Here is a 12,638-nt window from a genome sequence, read left to right on the forward strand (position 1 = left end):
TCCCTGTTCTCAGTCATGCTCTGAACTGTTCCTTTCTTTCTTGCCTTGGGTAGTTAAGATCTTGGAGGAGTTAGGAGAAGAAAAAAACCATGGTCAAAATAGATTGCATGGAAAAAATTTCAATGGAAAAAGGATGATTTTATTCTTTCCACTTTCAAACAATAAACAATAAAATGGATTTCAGATAAACTGACCCTACTGATTTCATCACAACCTCACATTTTCTTTAATGTGCAGGGAATATAAAAACTATGTCTAAAGAGCTACTCAAAATCAGAATATTTCCTTAGATATTCTATTGTCCGTTTCTTCAGAGAGAAGCTAACAGGGTCAGAAGGACCAAAAGAACAAAAGAAACAGTATTATTTTGTGTCTTAAGAATCTGGCAGTCTCACAGGGGAAAGGAATGGGGAAGGAGTTAAAGCAGTAGCTTCTGGGCAGAGCCACTGAGGACAGCTGCTTTGCAGTCAAAGTAGAAGGCTGAGGGGGCACATGAGCATGCTCAATAGAAACATTCCCGGGACTTCGCTCCATATAGTCTCAGCAGTGATTGTAAGCAATAGGAAACTCTCAAATGTGCAAAGGTTTATGTGCATAAAATCAAACGACTGCTTTAATTCTTTAACCCTAGTAAGTGATTGCAACTGGGTTCTACATTATATAATTTGCTGCGTAAAGCTTGTAGCAAGCGTGACAAGGAAGGAAGACACCCATCATCTCGCTGATTGGATTGCCCAAAGTGCCAATCCACATAATCTCGATGTCAAATTTAGGGTGCTGTTTGTCAGAAACCCAATCACTGGGTAATTACCCCGTTCCTATTATGCTTCGGGTAATGGAGTCTGTGTGGTGTGTGTGACTTTCTGGCTTTAAGGGAGACTCCCGGGTTTAGGTTGCCAGCATAGCTAGAATTACTAGGGCAATAAGTGAATTTTTCTGGACGGTTGTTTCATGGAAAGAGTTAAGACTGTTTCTCACCTACCCCCCTCGAACACTTGGACCCCCTGTTGAGAACTGGACTGCTAACAAAGGCACAGAGGGGCTGGAGAGATGGCTCAGCATGCAGGGTATTTGCTGCTCTTGTAGAGCTCCCAGATTCAACCCCCAGCACTCACATGGCAGCTTAGAACTTCCAAACCTCTGACGCCAGGGGATGCTATGTTCTCATCTGGCCTCTACATGTGGTTTACATACATACATGCAAAACACTCATACACATAAAATTTAAAAAAGATAAATTTTAAGCAATGAGTTGATTATAGCAAATGTTTAGCCGTGCAGGCAGAAGAAAAGATAGGAAAAGAGTAGGGTTTACAATATCATGGTCACGATTATATCATACAATAGTATAATTATAATACTCGTCAAATGATTTTATATTGTGTTTCTAGGAAGACCTTAAAACTTGGCACTTATCAGTCCTCCCTTGGCTACTCCTTCATTAGAATGATCTTCCTAGTGTGGCTTTCTCTAAGGATACTCTAAAGGTCTAGAAAGGATACTTTTGTTTCCGCCTTCCAACTCTAATCGATCAACTGTGCTCTTGGGAACGTAGACCGTGCCCAGCGAAGCTTCTTCCAGCAAGGCAGCAGCTGTGGCTTGGAGAAAGGAAGCAGTGCTCAAATGCATGAGACTGGTGAGAATCAGCACACAGCCAAGTTCACAAGCCACAGGGTCATTACACCCCAGGCTTGGGGCGACGTCGTTACTTCTTAGGTCTTCTTTCAGTATTGATCATGTTTCATCACATATTCCCCGCAGTCCTCTTAGAATGCATACAGGCAAGTGTGTCAGGTACAAACTAACAGATCAGTCAATCAATGAACTGAAACTGATACAGACAGCACTTTGTAGCCAAGAAGAGCCAGAGTGTATCAGTTTACGCTCTAAGTAACACTGATAGAAAGAAGAAAACAAACGAGCCTTCCTAGCTAGATATTGGAGAAGTATCAGTTGTCTGAACCATCTCTTTCCGTGAAACCATACTGTTTAAATGATACCTAAAGTGACTTGAGAATATCTAATGAGCTCATGAATATTCTCAAACTATGGATACATGAGGACTTTTATGATCTTGGTAGAGTGAAACGTACTTGCTGTTGCTGAATAGTGTTCTTATTCTATGCCACCCTGCAGGAGTTAACCGTGGGCAGTGGTGTCCTTGGCTGATAGTAAAACACACTTTACACTTAGGTCAACAGATGCTGCAAGGCTGAATTAGTGCTGTGAGCACTGACCGCCCTGGCCCCGTGCAGAGCGTTCTGGCTTTCTAATATGCTTCATTAGAAAAATGGATGAACCCTCTCCCCTAAAGTCTGACCCTTCCCTTATTCTTATTTCCCACACTTAAGGATAAGAGATTTTGCAGCTGTCCCAGTATTTTAATGTGACAGTGGCCTGCTTTGACTTAATCACTTTAACTGTTTCCTTAATCTGCTGTGCCAGAGTCGTCTGATATCCTGATTGCTTGCTGTGTCCCGCTGGTTTCTTACTTTCTCTAAGATCAACTTTCTGAAATCAATGCTAAATTATGGAAAATATGCAAGATCTATGCTTTTTTTTTTCCCAGTCAGTCAAGATGAGCTTCTTTGTCTTCAGGTTATTAACGAGATGTGGTCACACTGAGTGCCTGTTGGGTGGAGACGTATGGAAGCTGGAGAAGTTGTAATTGGGCAGATGCGGCAGATGGCAGTGGCTACAGGGTTGCAGGCGGCAGGAAGGCATCCTGGCAGATAAGATCAGAGTCTGAGATTTCGCTGTCAGGATTCCAGGCTGGCAACACCTAAGCTTGTCCCTGGCATGCAAGCTTGTTTTCCAGTTCATCCGCTCATCCAGCAAATGTCTGCTGGGTGTCTCCATTACGCCAAATGCTTTCCAGGGCTTTGTGGATACAGTTGGGAATAGTATATGGCTCCTGCTATAAAGCTGAAAACTTGGATAAAAGACATGAATTAGTAGGCATCCAGTCCTGGCCTTGCCTTTATAATGTATGGCAAGATCATGAAGAGATGAGGGATTAGGACATGGACTGGGTTTTTGTTACTGTGTGTTATGTTTGTGCCAGAACAGTCAGCCACAATCTGTCTGTCTGTCTGTCTGTCTGTCTGTCTATCTATCTATCTTTCTATCTAGTTATTTATTTATTCTACTGCTGAGTCCTCCATCTATACCTGATCTGGCCTTCAGTGTTTGCAAACTGCTTCCAGGTTCTGACATTATATATCATTGTGTGGCACAGACCATTCTTGTCCCTGTTTCCTAATGTAGGTTTGTGGGGATTTCACCTCACCTACAGGTGTTCTGTGAGTTTATTGTACTACTAAGGAGAATGAACACACAGAGTATCCGGATCTAAGGCTTCACCAGATGATCCTTTATTGTGTTCCATGGCTGATGCTCGAGAGCATGGCCGAGACAGTCTCTTGTTCTGCAGCCTGTCTGATTCATGGTACTCTGTCTTTTGGATTTTGTCCCTCTGCTGGACAGGAAATGCTTCATGTTAAAGTTGCACAAAAGCTGTTTTGAACTTGGGACATGCACACACAAGAACAGTGGTTCTCAACCTGTGGGTTGCAGTCCCCAAAGATGATCAGAAAACACAGATAATCTACATGACGGTTCATAGCAGTAGCAAAATTGCAGGTATGAAGTCATAATGAAAATAATTTTATGATTGGGGGTCACCACAACAGAAGGAACTAAAGGGTCACAGCATTAAGAGGGTTGAGAACCACTCTAAGAGCAACTCAATAGTTTTCTTGCCTGTACTAAGAACAATGACCCAGATGGACAAGTATTTGTGTATTTTCATGTAGTCTTTAATATGACTTTCTACCTGTGTCCCCCTTAAACATGTCCCGTGTCCCTAGAGCAGAAGTACACAGCAACAGACCCAGCTTAGCTGCTACTGCCCTGGATCAGTCAGGATTTAACCAGAGAAACAGAGCCAGCAGGAAATGTATTTCGAGATACTCACTGCAGAGAAATGACTTTAGCAACAGTGAGAGGTGAATCTTGCAAATGTCTGATCTATGAACAGGCCACCCAGAAAGGCCATGGTGGGACTGCTGTGTCCAGGCTAGAACAGCTGTCCATAAGCAGAATGTCTCCCTTGAGACGCTGTGGCTCTATTTATGAAGTCTTTCAACTGGTTGGGGCACATCACTAGGTTATTTAGGATAATGGTCTTTACTTAGAGTTAACTGATTATGGATCTTATTCATGTCTGCAGACGCCTTCACAGAAACACCCAGCGTAATGCTTGATGGCAGCGCTGGGGACAATGCCTAGCCATGGTGATATGAACGACAATACTGCATCTTTTGTGTTTCTCATGAATCGTTTATAAATTGGTATTTTTTTTCTTTCCTCTACTTTCGATATCTGGGAATTTTCCCTTGTCTTCATGGTTTTTTTTTTTTGTTGTTGTTGTTGTTGTAAGGTGCTTAATACTGGGGGAGTTTTCAGGCTATCAAGCCCACATTGGTGTGAGAGATTAGAGTCTCAGGGAGTCACTTGGATGTGTTTATGTTTTTTTCCCCAAGTGATTTTCCTAGATGTCGAAGGAGGCTGCTTGATTCATTCCTGGCTGCTCAGCCTCGAAATAAACACACACACACACACACACACACACACACACACACACACACTGTATTAATTAAATCAGTCCTTGGCCAGTTAGCTCTAGCTTTTTATTGGCTAATTATTATATATTAATTTAACCCCTTTCTATTAATCTATGTATCGTCACATGACTGTGGCTTGTTGGCTAAAGTCCGGCATCTGTCTCAGGAGGGGCTACATGGCTTCTCTCCAACTCCTCCTTCTTTCTCCCAGCATTCAGCTTAGTTTTCCCTGCCTACCTCTATTCCCTGTGCAGGTCCAAGACAGTTTCTTTATTAACCAATGGTATTCATAGCATATGTGGGGAAATCCCACATCACACATACACTCTTAAATATTTACCAACAGGTGCGGCATTAACAGTAGATCATTAGATTATTCAGCGTATAGGTTCAGTAATCTGATAAACCAGAGCAAAGCTGTCCGTGTGGGCATGTCTATACTTTTGTTATGATTTAGTTGATATGCTGTGAGCCGAAGATGCTAAATGACCCTGTATTCTGTTTCTAGCCTAAATGTTCTCGGTGGGCAGCACAATTAGTTTACCTTGTATTGACAGCAAAATTTCTTCACTTGTCTTGGATTTCTTGAGCTATTGACAGCCTCATTGGAAAGGGATCCACGGTAGCTCATGTGTTTGCTCTCCTAAGGGATCGCTATCATGGGTGAAGGAGAGTTGCTGTGTTATATTTATTTTTTATTTATTTTTTGATTATTTTTAGTCTGTAGAATGGCAGGTGCATGTACATCCACACATGTGATCTGTTTTATGAAGTAGTAGGAGTTTGGGGTGGGGGGAACACTTTAGGTTTGCATTAATAAAAGGAATGAGAAGACTGAGAGAAATACTTAATTCATGAACTCAATAATAATATTATTGACTTTACTTCATAATAAGCAGATTGAATGGTAACTATGGTGGTTTTGTTAGGATAATAAAGTTAATGACCATGGCTTTAGGAACTCAGAAAGCCAGAGGCTGCACCATACTTTCTCCATGGACAGAGCACAACTTCTAGCTTGGAAACTATTTGTATCAAATAGAAGATGGACTGGAACTGAGGACCTCATGGCTAAGCAGTTGGTCACAACTTTGTAGGATGGTAATGACCTCTGAACCTAGAGTACGCACAGCCGTGGGTTTCCCGTGGACCAAAGAAGGACAGTCTCATCTCCATCTGCCCCTGCGATTATCTTCGTGGCATGCTTCTAGTCCCGGTCAGATATTGTCCCCTGCAATTTCCCTTTACCCTAGATTACCTGGGGGGACTGCTGCTGGCCCTGCATCAACATCTTCTGCATTATGATGAGACCTCTGGTTGCCTTCTACCTTCTCTCCGGTTGCTTCCCCCTTTCCTACCTCGCCTCTGTAGTGTTCGTCTTGCACTAGGCCACTTTGTCTGCTTTGGAAAATCCTTCCTGCAGACTCCTTCATACTCTTATGCTACCCAGGCCCCTTCTTAATACCATCCAGCCAGAGAAACCTTCCTTGATCACCACCCAAGATAGCGTTGCCTCCATCCCTTTGTGCACACTTGATTGTTTACTATTTCTATTATAATTTATTATAATTATTATATTAAAATATTATAATTACTATTTCTAGTTATAATCCAGTGCTCTTTGATCATGTGGCCTTCTGATATCTAGAATTTAGTTTGGTGTGGGAGAATACTACTTTGATTTTTGTCCTCTGCATTCTTGTAAGCCGTGGGACAAAACCTGCCCTTCTAAGTACCTGGTAAATGCTAGACAAATGAGAGAATGGGTGGGTAAATCATACTGTACTAGTGATTGTTCCTCTGAACTTGGATTTGATTTCCACCCTAGGACACAGCATTGTACTTTGAGTGTGGTCTCCCTCTTAACGATTGTGTCTTTGATACATGTTTGCTCACCAGATGACTGGTGGGTCTGTGTGTGCAGTGGGATGCTGCGGGTGTGAATAGAGAGATCATACCTGAGCTGGGACCAAACATTACACGATCACTCTGGGCTTCTGAGTCAAGGCAAAAGTGGTCTCTTGGCAGAAATTAATGTTATCCGTGTGCTTGTCTCACAGTTTGATTAATGACAGTGTTTGAGGAAAGTTTCTAGCCCCACACAATCCCATTCCGGGGAGTAGCTGGCAGTCTCCACCACGAAACTCTTTCTTCGGAGTGAGGAAGGTTTCCTTGTTACATTTTAGGTAAAGTATTTAAGAAATGTGATAAATCATGACTTTCTGGTCTTACTCTGCAGTGACTAGAAACAAAGTCTTGATATTCTTTGCTCATTCTAGTGCAACATGTGTGTTTGTGTGTTTATATGCGGTGTGTACATCCATGCATGTTGTATGTATTTATATGTTTAAATTTAAATATCTGTGGTGTATGCGCATGCCTGTCTGCATTCTGATGTGGAGGGTGTGCCTGCGTTTAAAAGCATATCATATCCCACACCAGTGGCTCCCGCAGGCCAAGGAGGCTTGCTCAGCTGTGATGATTCTGGGTTTTCTGGGACTTCTTTCCATTCGGTTTAAATGCATCATGTTGAGAGCCTCATGTGTTCTCCCAGTTGACACAGGAGTTCTTTGTTTAATCTCACAGGGCAGAGAGAGTCCAAATCTCTCAAAAAGAAAGGCTTTCCCTGGCTGAAGAATTGTGTTACAAGTGCCAATGTCAACCTACTAGCAGCCGTCAGGCCTGGCCTGCAGCTGTTGAAGATTCGCTGCTGCTGAACAGACAAGAGAAAGGAGCAGAGGCCTTATTGTCAGGGAGCTCCCTCCTCCCCACACTGTCCCTTGTTGCCAGCTCCTCCTCAACCTTAACTCTTCCTTTTGAGTAGCTCTTCCTAACTGGATAAGCAGCCTTTAGCTCCCCAGGATTTGGCTTCATGTTTCTTGATCCAGGTGCATGCCATGAAGTAAAACTGACCGCCTAGTAGGTTTCCTTGATGCTAATTAATGTGTGGGTGATAGTCAGCCACAAATGCAGGATTTTGATGAATATGTCTGGAATCCAGGACCATCCAGAACTAAAAGGCAGGCAGACTACAGAAGACTTGAGAGCTGAGAAGCAAAATTCTCTCCTGTGCTTTCTCAAGTTTTAGCTCTCTTTAGCCCCAAGTCCGGGTCATGTACAACAGGCACCCAAGTACCTTATCAGTTGCACACTGGGCTCTATGGAAACAGCTCAAATGGAAAGCCAATACAGAAGGGAGGCTAAAGCTTGCCCCAGTCCCTGGACTGGAGATATTTTTATCTTTAAACTTTAATACCAAAATGATCAAAGAACAGGTCTGCTAGTCACAGAGCAGAAGTTTATTTTTTTTTTTCCTCAAGATCCAGGCTTTGAGAACACTGCTCAAAGGTAGCACAACAGAATTTGCATCTTCCAAAGGGGCAAGACCATTTTTGAAACCGGAAGGGACCCATTCTACACAACTTCCACTAGTTCCCAGACTGAGATGTAACTTCTGGGATGCTCTCTTCAGATCTCAAAGGACCTCTAATTGTGTGAATGTACCCAAGTCTACTGTAGCTTGACTCGAGGGCTTAGCAGTGGAACCAAACAGCTTCAAATCCATACTAGCTTGATGACCTTGGAAAGAGACTACCTTCCTACTCCTGTTTCTGTGCTGCACATTTATAATTTCATTTTTCTTTATAGCCAAGTTAAATTCTGTTGTATTTATGTGCCATAGCTTCTTTACCCTTTTGTTAGTTGACTGACATCTAGGCTGATTCTGTTTCCTATCTATTGTGTATATAGGATGTCCCCTCCCTCTAGCCTCTCCCATGCCAACTTCTCCCAACTCCCTCTCAAATTGGTGGACTCCTTTTCTTATACGTTTCTTCTCTTTATTCAGATCTGTAAACCAGATTTTGATTGAGTTGCTGTTTTACTTGATATATTGGTTTTTTAGAAGAATATTCTTTATGAATTTATGAATCTAGATATTAATCTTATACAAAGACTTTTCTCTCATTCTGTGGGTTTCCTTTTCACTCAATTAACTGTTTAATTTAAAGAACAGGTGCTTTTTAGTTTTATGATGTCTCATTTGTCAGTTGTTGACCTTGTTACTTCAAGATTTTTATTCTTTTATGATGATATTGGCTAAGGATATGTGATAATTTGACTCTATTATATTGAGGTATATTCCCTTCAATCCCATTTTTGCTAGGACTTTTTCATGAAGGGATATTGTGTTCTGTCAAAGGCCTTTTCTTGTATCTACAAGATGACCATGTGATTTCTGTCTATATTCATATGATTTATTATACTCATGGGTTTGCATATGTTGAGCCATTCCTACATTTCTGAGATAATGCCAACTTGCATGGTGGACTATGTGTTTGATATGTTCCTGTATTTGGTTCGCTAGGAACTCGTTGAGAAATTTTGTATCTGTGTTCATCAGATGTTGGTCTACTGTTCCCTTTTCCTGTTGTATCGTCATCTGACTTTTGTAGAAGGACTTTGAGCTAAGCTGATAACATTTAATGTTCCTGAATGTAAAAAAAACCAACAGTTTCCAACATCACCAAACTGTATGGAACATTTGAAATTCATAGTGGCAAGGATGCCGCTGGATTTCTGAAGTACAGGGTGTGCTTTTGGGGCGCTCCCCTTCTCCTGGCAGCATCCCCACCACTCTTCTTGTGTTCTACAGCCTGTACTTGATACAGGATGACCTCCTAATAGGCAGCTCTGGTGAGTAAGCTGGTAGGTAAGTATATCCTTCAGAGGAACAGAAAATAGGCTTTCGGTTGGGACTAGCTGGAACCAACCGAGCTAGTTGAATCTAGAGCCTGAATCGGGAGTCAGCTGAATTCTGCTGGGTGTTTGTTTTATACTGTCTTACAGCTAAGAGTGAATTTTATATTTTTAAGTGTATCCTGTGGTGGTTTGAATAGGAATGGCACCCATAGGCTTTTTATATTTGAATGTTTCGTCATTAGGGAGTGGCACTACTTGACAGAAACTAGGAAATGTAGCCTTATTGGAAGAACGGCATCACTGCGGGTTGACTTTGGAGTTTCAAATGCTCAAGTCAGGTCCAGTGTCTCACTCTGCCTGTGCCTGTGGATCCAGATGTAGAACTATCAGATCTCTCTCCTGCACCATGTCTGTCTGCATACCACCATGCTTCCCACCATGATAATAATAGATTAAATCTCTGAACATGTAAACCATCCCTAATTAAAGATTTTCCTTTGTAAGAGTTGCTATGGTCATGGTGTTTCTTCATAGCACTAGAACGATGAATAAGACAGCTCCCCTTTAACTTGTTGCATGAGGACATATATCATCAATTTTGCCACCCAGTCTGCAGAGCCTAAAGATAGAAAAAATAAATGTTTACTACTTATTAACAACAAGCTTTCTGAGCCCTAGACTAAACCATTGGTTGTTCAGATGTGGTCCCTTGTCCAGAGACGCCAGCAACCACTTGAGAGCAGATCCTCAAGACACATCCATCCCCAGTACACCCAATCAAAAACCCTGGGAGTGGCTCCTAGAATTTTGTTTTAAGTAATTCTCTCAACACTTGCATTGCATGCTGAAGTTTTAAGAGCCAATGAACTAGACACATAGTCTAATCATTTCACCCATTATTCATTAACAAAAATAGGCCTGGGGAAAGGCACTTCCCTCTCTGTGTTTGAGTTTCTTATCACTAAAGGTTTGTGAGAATTAAAGAACTAAAATAGTAAAAACACATTAAACAAATCTGCAATGTACAGGAGCTATTGTTATTTCAGATTTGTTACTGTTATTAAAAAGCAGTTTGGGAAACCATATAAATAGAATATTGGCTAAATGCTACAAAAATACAGTTAGGAAAGAAGAGTGCATTCTATATACTATGATTTTTATAGAACAGTAAGGGTCACTCTAGTTAGTATTTTGTATGTTTAAACATAACTATCAGAGTGGATTGCAACTGACCCACACAAGTAGAAGTATAGATTATGCTGATTTGTTAATTACACACTATATACATATGTTGAAATAGAACCTATAAATATTTAACATTACCATGTGTTAATTAAAAATTTCAAGTAAAGTTTACAGTCAGCTAGAACTTAGAAAAACCACAAGAAATGGGTCTTAGGAGAAATAGAGACATTTTACAGCAAGGTTGCAAGCCCAGGAAGACATTAGAATGCTGCTATAGAAACTGGGCTTGGTTCATTAGGAAGCCTCGGGTCCTCCTTCAGCCAGACTCCTCCAGGGTATTTCTCTAGCCTGGACTTACTCACAAGGATGCTAGCTGCCAATGGCAAAGCCAATTAGACTTCTACAGTGCATGGCCATGTTGGTTTTTGTCTGGAGTGTAAAGACCCAAGGGTGCCACAGCCATGCCCACTGGTTGAGTTGAGTCTATTCTAGGTCAATTGTCAGGGTTTTTGTTTGTTTGTTTGTTTCGGTTTTGCTTTTTTTTTTTGTCTAGGTACTTATCAGTCTTTGAATCTCTCCTCTGTACCAGGCTTGCTACATCTACTAAATCTCTTAAGTAGGATGCATAGCTACCTTATGGGTAGACACTGTTATTATCACCATTTTACAGCTAAGAAAACCAAGGCTTAGAGAAGTTAAATAAATTGCCCAAATTTACACTATAAAAATGACAAAGGGCTGAGTCACTACAAACTCTATGTTCCAGCCTACAGCATTCTAATATTTTCTTTCCTGTGGTGGGCCATCCTGCTTCAGTATCTTGCATATCTTTCTGAGGCACTTGAGAAGGACCCATGTCTAAACACATCTGGATGAAGGTTGGGATTGTGGGATGAGGAAGGGGAAGGACCATGTCTAAACACATCTGGATGAAGGTCAGGATTGTGGGATAAGGGATGGGAAGGACAATGTCTAAACACATATGGCTGAAGATTGGGATTATGGGATAAGATAGGAGTAGCCTCTGTGCTTTGTACATGACCGTGACTTTTATCATCTACTTTATCATGGCTTTTATCATCTACTTTGTGAAGGAAAAGGATGGCAGCAGGAACATGAGGCAGCTAGACACCTTGTGGCCACAATCAAGAAGCAGTGACCAATGAACACTTGAGTTTAGCCTACTTTCTCCTTCTTCAGTTTAGGATGTCCGCCCATAGAATATTGTTACCCACTTTCAGAGTCACTTTTCTCACCTCAAAGGAATCTAGAAACTCACAGACTTGGCCAGAGGTTGGCCTCCCATGTGACACTGGGTCCTATGAAGATGACAATCAAAATTAACTACCACATTTGAATATTTAAATGTATTATTAAAGACCTACTTTCTTTTCCAGGGGCTCATAATCCATACACTCACATTGGCCTTGATCTTTATTGCTCTAAGGCCTGAAGCATTACCAGTTTTTCTTTTTCTTTTTTTTTTACAGGGAAGTTGGGGCTACCTTTTCATGCTCCAATAGGCACCATCTTCCTGTCTTGCTCCCTGATGCCCCAGACATTCCTGCTTTGGAGTCTTCACACCACACCCGACTCTGATTCCCAGCCGGCATTTTCTCTGCCCTCTGTTGTCCATGGCTGAAAGTGATTTTTCTCCTCAACTCTTCTCCTGACTGTTATGATTTGAACGTGTTGACCCAAAAGCATAGGCTGGAAATCTAATCCCTAAGCAGCAGTTCCGGGAGGCAGAACCTAACGGAAGGAAGTGTTTAAAGTCAGCAGGGATCGACTCTCACGTGTGTACTGATTGGGATAGGGCAGGAGGCTGCAAGCCTCACCTCTTTCTCATTTGCCTTTTAATCTGGGGGTGTTGGGGTGTTGGTACAGCAGAGAGGACCTTTCTGGTATGACCCCTTGTGCTCTAGTCTTGTAGATTCTAGAACAGTAAGAAATAAATGTATAATTTTTACAAATTGCCAACTCTCAGGAGCCTGCTACACCAGCACAAACCAGATTAGGGCCTTTTCTAGTTAAAGCAAATAGAAAAAGCCAGATAGGTCTTGGAAAGAAAAACTTCCATATTCCTTACACTGAGTGCCGGGCAGTGGTGGTACATGCCTTTAATAG

The 12,638-nt window shown here is 41.7% G+C and overlaps 1 protein-coding gene across 3 annotated transcripts in view; it reads left to right on the forward strand.

Moving 5' to 3' along the window:
- Positions 1-12,638, forward strand: part of Adamts12 (ADAM metallopeptidase with thrombospondin type 1 motif 12) — a 220,100-nt gene that overhangs the window by 77,928 nt on the left and 129,534 nt on the right. The window lies entirely within an intron of this gene.

The sequence above is a fragment of the Alexandromys fortis genome, unplaced genomic scaffold (genome assembly GCF_014885135.2).
Source record: "Alexandromys fortis isolate MF-2015 unplaced genomic scaffold, M_Fortis_MF-2015_v1.1 scaffold_37, whole genome shotgun sequence".
NCBI lineage: Eukaryota > Metazoa > Chordata > Mammalia > Rodentia > Cricetidae > Alexandromys > Alexandromys fortis.